This window comes from Nicotiana attenuata, unplaced genomic scaffold (assembly GCF_001879085.1).
Source record: "Nicotiana attenuata strain UT unplaced genomic scaffold, NIATTr2, whole genome shotgun sequence".
In the NCBI taxonomy this organism is placed as follows: domain Eukaryota; kingdom Viridiplantae; phylum Streptophyta; class Magnoliopsida; order Solanales; family Solanaceae; genus Nicotiana; species Nicotiana attenuata.
In genome coordinates this window covers 141,157-153,960 of record NW_017672105.1, presented here as the reverse complement: position 1 = coordinate 153,960, position 12,804 = coordinate 141,157, and the positions used below count along the sequence as shown (strand labels likewise).

The following is a 12,804-nucleotide window of genomic DNA, read 5'->3' as shown; positions in this document are numbered from 1 at the left end:
CGGATGCGATCTCATTCGTCCTACCAGGGAGCAAGATGCGACTTCTTGTGGTGTTTCTTCCTTTCTTTGTTCGGCCTCCGGCTTGTCGGTTTCCGCCGTTGCTGCTTCGATGACATCGGCGTATGTTTCTACGGCAGGGTCATCTTGAAAGTTGTTGTTTTTCTTCGTGCATGCGTGAGCGGCGGTGCGCTCGTTGGGGGAAGCTGTTTCCGGTGCTGCTACGCTGGGGGCCCTCGAATGGCTTTGCAACTGAGCAATGGCCAGTCGTTGTGCCTTTTCAAAAATAACGTGAAGACTAACTTCCTGTTCTTCCCGGGTTGGGGTTTTTCGAACTTTCTATCGGTCACTGTGTCGTGCGCTCCTGTCGGTGCGAGAAGTTTCGTTGAATTGCTGTGTGTCCTGTGAGTCCGCGTCCGCTATTACCGGTCTGGGTGCGTTATCGGGATTCCGTAGTGGTGCTCTGGCGGCCTGGATAGCTACACCATTTTTCCCATGATTTTTGAGGCGATCGTTCCCAACTCTGTTCACCGAACCAGACATTTTTATCTGAAATCAAAGGATCCTTGGGCAAGAAAAAGTGTGAAAGATGATATGCGTTTGTGTAATGAAACTAGCAAGAAAATAATCACTATTAGTTTTAGCCCCACGGTGGTCGCCAAACTGTTTACCGTGAAAATGGTAACGATAATTAAATTTGTAAAGTGGGACTCTAAAAATACGTGATCTATTCCCGAGCTAGTTGCTAGAGAAGATGATGCTAATAATATGAAATTTAACGATGAAGCGTGAGTCAAAATGAGATAATGATCGAACCGGAGGGCCTGCTACCCGGATGTAGGTTTGGTCGATGGGGGCTTCGGGGTCGACCTCGAGATCGAGCTCGGGCTATCAGGGACAATCGAGGGTAGTATAACAGTTAGAGATACGATCAAATAAAGCTCTTTATAGCCGAAACTAAATTATACGATGAAGAACACATATAAAAATGGAGAGCACATATAAAGGCGAAGGATATCGAGGTATCCTCGGATCAGTGGGAGCCAATAAGTTTAGAAAGAAGAGAAAGAGAGAGAGAGATATTATTGCACTTGTGGAGAAATAGAGCAACATCAGTCCCCTACAAGGTAGGGCGAGTCCCCTTTATATAGGAGGGGAACTCAGTTACGAATACATGTATATTTAATTTACGAAATATGGTGATGTGATGGCTTGACGCGACGCCTCAGCGTAGGCTATATGGATAGGCCGGCCCTGTTAGACTCAACCGCGTGTCTCGGGGGCTTCCCCTCTTTGTCTTTATCTCGGCCTCGAACCGGGCTTTGACAAGCCCCGAAAGAGAGGGCTATGTCGTGGCTTCATATCCTCAGGGTCTCGAGGTACCTCCCCGAGATGGCTTAATGGCGGGAAATCGGGCCCTCTGATTTCACCGCATACAGAAACCACCTAAACCACGAGGCTTCTTGGCCTCCGGCTCAAGCCTGCGGACCTGTTCCAAGTGTCTAGAAATCTCGACCACCCAGCCTAGCATTCGTCTCAACCTCTAGAGTCATGCTGTAACGTAAACCATAGTTTAGGCCATCAACGAAACTCCTAATACTCTCCCTCTCAGTGGGAACCAACCACATAGCATGAAGTGCCAAATCTGCAAACCTTATCTCGTACAGGGTCATAGTCATACCCTCCTGGCGTAGATTCTCAAATTCCCTACACAACTCCTCTCGACGAGTCTGCCGAACAAACTTCTCTAAGAAGAAAATTGAGAACTCATGCCATGTAAGTGGTATTGTACCAGCTGGCCTACATAACTCATAATCTCGCCGCCATCCGTAGGTTGCCCCTGACAGTTAAAAAGTAGTAAAAGAAACTCCACTGATACCGATAATACTCGTTGTGCGAAGAATTCGATGATACCGGTCCAGAAAATCCTGAGCATCCTCTGATTCCCCTCCGCTGAACTTGGGAGGATCAAGCTTCCTAAATCTATCTAACATCATCTGCTCTACATCAGTCATATGTGGACAACCTCGGCCCGAGCAGCAATAACTGGCTGCACTGGTAACACCCCTGGGGTCTGATGACCCTAAGCTAGTTGCTCTTGAGTACAAGCGGTAGGAGTCTAGGCTCCTCCCCCAGCCTGTGAGGTAGCTAGTGCAACTAGCATCGAAACCGCCTAAGCCAAGTGTTACACCCCATATTTTCGTACGTGAAAGGAAGCCATAAATAAATTGATGGAAGCTCGGAAATGACATGTTATATACCGTATTTTTGTATGTTAAAGTTTTGTCGTAAGTTAATCGACATAAGTTCGGGAATGAGATTATGTTGAGATTATAAGCATTATGCTATTTCAAACAAGTGATGAGTAAGTTCGTGAAGGTAAGAGGGTAAGCAAGTCGAAGAAAGTGAATTTTGTTGAAGATTGACAATTTGGGATAAAATATGGCCCGAGCTAATTACTACTAGAAATTGGGGCTATGGCAACGATTATAATGGCAACGGATCTGTAACCATTGCTATAGATGGTCTATTGCAACGGTTCCAACCATTGAGTAAGGTTATTGGTACTATCGGCACAATTTAGCACCTAAACCGTTGCATTAGTCCAAAAACCGTAACAATAGATGTTTCTATGGCAACGGTTTAGACGACCGTCACAATAAGTCTATCTATGGTAACGGTTACTTGTAATTTTTGATTTATTGCAACGATTATGAATTCCCTCTACTTTTCCCCCCAAATTTTGGATGACTCCCGCTAAAAAGAGACCCACTCTAATTAATTTTATATTATTTTTTATATGTAATAAAATAAGAGTATAAACCTAATAATACACTACATCTGATATACTACACTCAAACGACACTCACAACCCTCTCTCCCAAATAGCCTTCCTCATTACCAGAGATTACGAGGAGAAGACAAACCACCATCGGCGGCAACGACGATGTCACCACTAGAAAATCTCCTTAAGGTTAATACTCATCTTGCTAATCCGCTTGGGTTTCTCAAAATAGTGTTCGAGTTCATTGGTAGAGAATCAAATATGTTCATGTGGTGAAAGATAAGTTGAAAACTAATCGAAGAGCCATCGTCTTTGTTGTTCAACTTATTAATTTTCTCTTCCTTAAAGTTGTGAGTATTTTCTGTTGAATCTTTATATCTAATAAGTAATCTGTTAGGATATTTTTTTTTACTATAATTCATCCCTTTTTTGCAATCGATTTTATGAGGAAAATATAAAATTGCACCCTAATTTCACCCTATTTTCTACTGTAAAGGTCACACGATTTTCGCCTTTGAAGTAGAATAGTAGCAGCTTTCGCAGTCTTCTTATCAAGGTAGAATATCCCCTAGGTATATAATTTTCTTTTTTATTGCTGAATGTGTTAATAATAATTGAGTTCTTAGAATAGCTTCATCTATGTTTGAGCAGGGATCAATGCGATATTTGAGCTCGTAAAAATCAGATCTTTTTAATATTTGTCAGCGACAAGCAGGAGGTTGTTGCTATTACCACTGCTATCCAAGAGGAGATATTTTTTGAGATGGGAATTGGTGAGCTTTAAATTACTTATGCTTTTTTTTAGTCGAAAAGATATAGTTATATTATAGATAATCAAACAAGTACAGGATAACTGTTAAGTAGATGCATAAGAGGCATCGTTTGTACAAAACAAGAGTTTGTTACCAGGTGTCCCGTATGGGAACCATTACTAGTACTAGAGTTAGAAGTAGCTAAAATACTACTATTAATAGCTGGTAAAGTCCTAGGTAAAGCACTACTATTACACAAAATATGTGAACCAGAGAGTGTTTGTGTTGAAGTCCTAGAGTCAGTCTTAATTAGCCTTCTTTGTAATGTGCCCTTTTGATCTTGTTGGTAAGAAGGCATAGCAAAATTTGGTGGTCTCCCAAAAAGTATGCATCACTCCTGTGCATGCATGGCTCCATGTCTAGCTAAACTATCTGCAACACAATTTTTCTCTCTGTAGATGTTTTGTAGAGGTGGACTATCCAGCTGTTGGAGTAATAACCTGCAATCATTAATAATATTAGTGTATTGCATTGTAGGTGAGTTAAACATACCGATTATTGCATGCGCATCTGTCTCAATGATGATTGGTTTGAGATGTTGTTGTGCAGCAATTTTCATCCCCATGAGGAGTGCAAGAAGTTCTGTTTGAACATTGGTTCCTTCTTTCGCGGTTCCTACAAATCTTATAATCCAGTTGCCTTGTTGATTTCGAAAGACACCACCAATACCATATTTGCTCTGATTAGAGGAGCAAGACCCATCAATGTTTAGTTTATAAGTGGCATGGTTTGGTGGATGCCATTTTATATAAAGGGGTGTTAGAGAATGATGTTTTAATCAAGGATTAGTTAAGAAATAAAATTCAACAGCCATTTTTAAAATAAAAGGTATATTTAGATTGATTTTTTGATGGTCTAATGTGTGTTTATTTCTTATAATCTAAAGCTGCCATAATGCAAAAGGAATTAGTGTTGTATATGGAATTTTGTAAGGGGTTGATATTAAAGGGGTGTGTATAAGTTGGTATAACCAACTTATATTATCATTTTGCGATATAGGAAAATTGGTAGTTGTAGCTGGGACCCTAAGGACAGTCCAAAGCTGTCTTGCATTAGGACATTCTTGAAATAGATGGATTATTGTTTCAGGGGCCATATTACACTGCGGACGTATGGATGAATTGACGATACCTAGTCGTGTAAGATACACAGCCGTTGGGAGTCTGTCATGACAAACTAACCATAAGAAAAAAGAAATTTTTGGTGGAATGTGAAGTTTCCAAATCCACTTGTAGGAGTATGTTGTATGTGTTATAGTTGGATTTGTGGTATTTATTATAGAATTGTACATAGATTTGACAGAGAATATACCATTTTCTGTTAGAGCCCAATATATTTTATCATAAGTTATGGGCACGATAGGCATATAAATATCTGTGATTGAGGATTGTAGTTGTGTTGGTAACGTGAAAGGTAATGTGTCTAAATGCCATTTATGATTGTAATATAATTTGAAACTAGTTTTGTTTCCTCATGTTGTGGTAGAGGTCCATTTATATAGTTACGAATTATGTAATTCTGGTTGAGCTAAGGATCGTTCCAAAACTTGACATGTTGTCCCGTCGTAAGATTCCATTTATACCCTAAGCGACAGTAGGACCATCCTTTCATAATATACGCCAAGTAGAGGAAACTTATGTTTTTATCAAATGTAGCGGGCGTAAATAAATATGTAATAGCACTTGTGCCCACAAGTTGTGTAGATTTTTAAACAATCTCCATGCCAAGACTTGCATGTAATGCCTGGTTTTTAGTACTTAGGCTTTGTATTCCTAATCCCCCTTGGTCTAAAGGTTATGTGATTGTAGACCACTTTAAATAGATGAAGTTTTTTTCTTCTGTGGTGTAGTTCCCTAGAGAAAATTGCGTTTGATATCGATTTAGGTAGGTTATTATATAATTAGGGATTTTATATATTGGCATCAGGTGATTAGGAATGTAGCTTAAAGTTGATTTAATTAAAGTAGTCCTTCCTGCCTTTGATAAAAAATTTGTTTTCCAACGCTCAATTTGTTTTTGAAATTGTCTATTAAGAATTGGTAATCCCTTTTGGAAGGTTGATTTATGAAAATAGGGAATCCTAAGTATTTACCAAAACTTTTCCCTTCATTCATGTGAAATAATTGTAGAATAGTTTGTCTTGTATTTGGGTCTGCAGTTCTTAGAAAAATAAATTTTTAATTTCTCAAATTTATAGTTTGACCCAGATTGATATGTAAACTGAGTGATAGTATTAACAATTGATTGACATGTATTAGCTGTAATTTTTTATGTGAGAATAATATCATCAGCAAATAATAAATGAGATAGTTGAGGTCCTTTTTTTGCAAGTGAAATTGGTATCCATGCTTGATAATCAACTGCTGTATTTATTTTCCTTAAACAGCATTTCTAGGCATAGAATAAACAGATAAGGTGATAAAGGGTCGCCCTGTCTAACTTGTGGGTCTGAAAATATTCTGTTGGATTTGCCATTAATTAAAATTTGAAGTGGAAATAGTAGTAATGCAAGACATAATTAATTTAGTAATATTTTTAGGGAAATTTAAGGTGAAACTTAATGTATTATAAATTGAAATACCATTTCTAATTTGTCGAAAGCTTTTTCAAGATCCAACTTGAGAAGCATACTTAAATTATTACCTTTCATTTTTTGAAATTTGTTAATGATTTCTTGTACAATTAGAGCATTATCAGCCGCTCTTTTATTTTTCTAAAAAACTGGATTGTGTGGGATGAATAATATGTTCCAGAATTTGGTTTTAATCTATTTACAATAACTTTTGTAATAATCTTGTAAATAGTATTACAAAGCTAATAGGTATGTATTGTGATATTGTTGAAGCATTATTATTTTTAGGAATTAGGTAAATGAAAGTTGTATTAATAGAAGGATCAATTTGTGTAAGTCATGGAAAACTTTATGGCAGAAATTATATTACGAAGTCACTTATGGTGTCCGCAAAATATTTTTGTAAAATAAAGGGTGGAAGACATCTGGTCCAGGTTCTTTTAGAGGTTTGAAAAAGATTTTATGTATTTGTAATTTCATAACTTGTAATGGTTTTGTTAGGCAATTGCTGATCTCACAAGTGTAGGACATTAAAAGGAAGTAAATAATTTTTCAAAATAAGAAGCAGTTTTTTGAGTTGTGAATAGATTTTGGTAATACTATTGTAATATTCTCTGAATTTTATGAGGATTAGTTTTTCCCAAATTTCACCCCTTGGTCTTGAATTGCAGTTATTCGATTATGTTCTTCTGCGATTTATAGGTAGTTAGGTGAAAGAATTTTGTATTTGCATCAGCCATCAATTTAACCAGTCAATATGGGACTTTAACTTTCCAAAAATCCCTCCTTCCCAAAGCCTTTTTAGAAATTTTATTTTTATATTCCATTGTTAAAAAGGTGTTCCAGATTATTGCAAGAAGGTGCTAGTTGGATTAATGATAGAAGATTGAAGACCACCTAAACGAGCAAGTATTTTTCTTTTTCCTTTTATAAAAATATTGCCAAAAGTTGTTGTATTCATTCTTGTACCATGTTAGTAAATTGATTTATAGCAGGTAGTTATAGTGCTTGTCTAATGTCACGACCAATTTCCATAACCCGGTCTGATGGCGCGCTCTCGTGAAGACAAGGCCAGCCAACTAACCCAATCCGTTTCTTTAACAATTATTAAACATAAATGAATAGAAGATACAACTTAATGGCATTAGAAACTGTTAATTACAACCCAACACAACCCGACCGGGGTGTCACAAGTCACGAGCATCTAAAGAAACCTGAACACAACTACAGGGCCAATAATAATATATAAGGAAAAATCCTGGAAATCAAAAGACAACATCCGGTGCCGCGAACGCTGGCGGTCACCTTACTCGGCTACAATAGCCATACCTTCAATCAGCTAATAACCCGCTACCGGGTGAACAATACCTGCAACTGCACGCGAGGTGCAGGGAGTAAAGTGAGTACTTCCAACTCAGTGGTAATAAGAGTAAATAATAACTGAGAGGCAAGAAATCACGTAAGAGCACTCCATCATGCTATATAGGACAGTACAACCCCTTGAGAAAACAGTAAAAACCGTGAAAAATCCTTTAGAAAATATCTGACTCAGTTTAAAAACCTCTTTTGAAAATATCCTTTTCCAACAGTCAAGCAAATGAATGCGTATTCAGATAATGCAAGTCCGCACATAAGTCAGCCCCTCGGGCACAGTCCACTAACAATTAACACCAGGGCGTCTGGTAAACAGTGCAAGAAGTAGCATGAATGCCAATGAAATGAGAGTGTTGAATGTCATGACACGTAGTACAAACAGGAACCGATGCATGAATGCAATGCAATGCACATGACCGCTGCGGCGCGCAGCCCGATCCATTTGGGTACCCGCGCTCACTGTGGGGGTTCAGACTCCGGAGGGGCTCCTACAGCCCAAGCGCAATATCATCGTAGCATTCGCTGTGGCGTGCAGCCCGATCCACACTCAGTCCAGATATATATATGCATGCAAGCCACTCGGGCACACCCAAATTGTCCATTTTTAGTTTCAATTATTAGGAATTATAGAGCTAAGTGTGTAACCTTTATTTATTTACAAACATTTCAAGGCAGTGTCTAACTCAGGACTGATATCATGAAATATGCTAAGTATCATGGGAACAGTGATAAGGATCCCTGAAGGATGCAAATGATAGGCACAAGGCCCCAAACATATTCATAAAACCCAAGTAAGATGATTACTACCAAATTTCTAGTCAAGAACACCGTACGAACATCAATCGGAACGGACTAGGTCAAATCCCCAGTCACAATCGACCTCGCACCCGTCATAGAGTACGTGTCTCGCCTCAATATAGCGTCACAATGTGATATACCGGGGTTTCAAACCCTCAGGTCATCATCTACATCAATTACTCACCTCAAGCCGGCCACAAGTCTAGCTCGCTATGCCTTTGCCTTTCGAATCAACCTCTTCGCGTGCCGAATCTGATTAAAACCACAACGAATTCATTACAATAGGCTAAAGAAACATAACCCAATCGAAAAGACTCGAAAAACACCAAAATTTACGAAGTTGGCAAAACCCGAGCCCCGGGCCCGCTTCTCGAAAAATTACAAAATTCACATCATCGGATTCCTCGTCTCGCCACGAGTCCATACATATAAAGTTCACCAAAATCGGAGTTGTTTGACCCTCCAAATTCCATTTTTTTTACATCAAAATTCTCAAACCCTAACTTACCCCATTTTTACCCTTAATTCCTTGGGTTTTTAGTGTTAATTCATGTTTATACACAATAATAACATAATCTAAGCCCAAGAATCCATACCCGATGATAGCCCTCGAAACCCTCTTCAAAAATCGCCCAAAATTTCCTTAGTCCGAAGTCCAAAATGTTTCTTCTCTTTCAAAATCGTGAAAACACTATTCACTTAAACTCAGCCAAGTTTCGCTTCTGCGGTTGGGATACCGCACCTGCGGCTCCCGCTTCTGCGCAAAATAACCGCTTCTGCGGTCTAACTTAAAATCCTCAGGACCGCTTCTGCGGTCACCACCCGCTCCTGCGATGTCCGCTTTTGCGGACTGCCTTCCGCTTCTGCGGAAATTGCCAAGCCCTCAAGGACCGCTTCTGCGATCACAGCTCCGCTTCTGCGGTCCAAGACCCGCAGAAGCGAGAATACCAGAAACAGCATGCCTTCAGCTGTATGAAATTCCAAAAACTCCCCGTTAGCCATCCGAAATCATCCCGAGGCCCCGGGGACCTCAACCAAAAACACCAACACATCCCAAAACCTCATTCAAACTTGTACCCATCCTCAAAACACATCAAACAACGCTAAAACCATCAAATCACATCGAATTCAAGCCTAAGTTTCTTAAAAACTTCCGAATTACGCATTCGATCAAAAACCCAACCAAGCGACGTCCGACTGACCTGAAAATTTGCAGACATATCCAAAATCACCTAACGAAGCTACTACCACTCTCGGAATTCCATTCCGACCCTCGGATCAAAATCTCACATATCAACCGGATTTCGCCAAAATGCTAACTTCGCCAATTCAAGCCTAATTCTACACCGGACCTCCAAAACCAATTCAGATCACGCTCCCAAGTCACAAATCATCTCCCGAAGCTAACCGGATCATCGGAAATCACATCCGAACCTTCGAACTCATAAGTCAACGTCCGGTTGACTTTTCCAATTTAAGCCTTCCTTAAAGAGACTAAGTGTCTCATTTCCTATCCAAACCAATTCAATTCAACTCTAGCTCACTCGTTGCTGATAATGAAACATGAAGAAGCATAAATGAGGAAAACAGGGCGGTAATACCTGATACGACGGGTCGGGTCGTTACATCCTCCCCAACTTAAGCAAACGCTCGTCCTCGAGCGTATCCAGAGTTGTTCTAAAAGCTAACCAACAGCTGAATAACTTTACCAAGCATATACCCGGGATGATCCCACGTCACCCTATCTTACATAGGTCCGACAATACAACATAGCTGAAATTTCACAGTCCATCTAGACCATAAATCGTAGAATCACATTGCACTTTCCGAAATCATACACAAGATCAGGACCTCACATCTATACCCAGAATAGGCCCGAACCAACTGTAATAACCCATACCTGCAACCTCGGTGAAATCATATGATGTACTACATAACCCAAACACTCGAAACGATAACTTCTATTCACACTAGTTGCCCATAACAACCAAATACCGGCAGAAAGCCTCTCATTAGCTAAAACCTTATTCCCACAGTTTCCTATACTGCCAACGATAAATGAAACACGCTTTAACCTTAATCATTTCTCATATCAACCATTCATGAAACCATTTCCCTTTTGACTAATACCACAACAGATTTCCGGGCCAAACCACGATATTATCCTTCTAACAAGCTGAAATCAAATCTGTTCATGTTCATTAATGACTCCAACGATCACCTCGAATCCAACACATCACTCTGGTGCTACGAACCTCAATACAGGCCTACGCCACGACTTGCATAATACACGCACCAATAAGAAACGGTCTGAACATACTCAAATCATGACAATTGACTCAAACGAAAGAGTTGTACCTCAAGCTCATCAGTACCATCACAACACAAGGCTGAGACCCCGTCTCACATCATAGAAATAGAATGCCTGAATCTACCTCGAAGGGTCATAACTCCACGTAGCCTCGCTACGATGCGCGATCATATCCAAACACTGCTACACATGAAGCACCTCAATACACTGTGATCAAAATCCGACAGCTACACACAATTTGATGTCTGAAACCAAAGCAATTCATTACCCCCAACGGTGAAGCAAGTAATATACACCATTCAATCCTGAAAGGACACAACCGACGCGCTATTCGCCGAGCAACACCCAATACGGACTTTCCTCAAAAACCAGGAAGCAAGGTATATAAGGTAGCATATGGAAAACTATTCTCAATATCACACTGTTGCGGCGTGCAACCCGATCCAGATAACATACCCGTGGCGGCGTGCAACGCGATCCACACAAATATCTCACATAGGGAGATGCACATCGAACCAAATTTGTTCATTATAACAAAATACCGAGTATCGGTCGTAAGCATACTAAGTGCATAATGGTATCTACATATAGCATTGTAAGCTACAAAACTCAAACGCAACTGAGGTCCCCCCTTCAACTTCCACTATGAATCTCGATAGCACCGCACTATATGTGCCCACAGTCCGAAAATCATAACGCCTTACCACACAGAAAAAGAAACAACTCATAGATCTTCCCAAATCACCAACCAGTTCAAGAACAATCGAATCAACCTATCCCTCAGCAATACAACTCGGGGCTAACCAAGCTAACTCAAGCTAAATACGTAGCCACATTGGCCTGCCAACGAACTCAATACCAGGAAGCCTGAAGCTACTCCTTCTACTACTATGACTCCTGCCAGAGCCGTCCAATACGGTGCCCGGCACCAAATAAATACCGAAATCCACAATCTCACCCGGCGACATGCCCGGCCACAAGAAACACATCCGAAAAAGTCCCTCAATACCGGAACTAAATCAATGGTAGAACCTCTGCACTAACATCCGCCACGAAGGCCCAATTAAGAAAAGCAATCCTTCCCAGCCGTCCGCTGGCCTTTGGAATGCAACACACTCTGCTATAACATAATCCGATGTACCTCGCCACGCAGCCTGTGGCATTTTCCGACATAGTCCATGGCACAGTAGTCTCGAATAACCCAACACTAAGACAACCAGTCTACATCTCAACATCATATCCAAAATCTAACATACCAACGAAGAAAGATCCGCTCGGGCTGCTAACGGTATCGATACACACGGTTTACAACCACTGCATAGCCGGAACACGAGAACTCCTAGTCTCCAACTCCATATAGCACACAAATCACTATATCTGATCCCAGATTCCACCGTATGAACACATATCACACTTCACGTACCCAATTATTCCACGAAAGATGTTCTAAAATTCCCCTGTGCCATCAACCACACTCAGATATCAGTAGTCGATCAAGCATGAAACACCGCCATACTAACGTAGCATCCTCAGCTTACATCACCTTGACCTTTTTACTGAACATATACCCCCGTCAAATCACTAGAATAGCAATACCATTTCCTTAATCGTCTGAAGATCAATTCTTTAATCACCTGCAACTGCCCGTGCTGCTTACGAATTAATGACTTTCCATTCTTAACTGAACTGAATCCTCGAACACGCAAATATCAATTCTTCACCACATACCGCGTATACCATAACCCACTAGGATAACACGAGAACTCCATCTCCCTTTTTCCTAACCACCAACATCTATGTACTCCATTAGTCAAGAACTCTCCATTCAATCCCATCTAGAAGAGAAATCATTACACATTCCATGCTTCGCATGCCCATAGACTATATATACGTCTCTAAACCACGATAGAACTCAACCAGGACTTCCTCCCGATTCATTTGCACAAGCTAAATCGCCAGGACTGGATCCTCTTCCCAAGCCAAGCTAAGCAAGCTGTCAGAACTCAAGAGCCTTGCTGTGCAATACCTGTAAAAGTCCATTGCCTCGAACACATACGAAGAATTAATCATATCCTTACCATACCGATTCGGTCTACTATCAAGCTATTCCATCTATCTAATTTCCCTTTTGATTCATCATCCACTTGATATTTCT

At 40.4% G+C, this 12,804-nt stretch overlaps 1 long non-coding RNA gene across 1 annotated transcript in view; it reads left to right on the top strand.

Moving 5' to 3' along the window:
• The first annotated feature begins 7,032 nt into the window (after positions 1-7,032).
• Positions 7,033-12,804, top strand: part of LOC109211861 — a 15,080-nt gene continuing 9,308 nt past the window's right edge. Inside the window, exon 1 of the long non-coding RNA XR_002065786.1 lies at positions 7,033-7,075. This is a non-coding gene — a long non-coding RNA (uncharacterized LOC109211861). The remainder of the gene's footprint in view (positions 7,076-12,804) is intronic.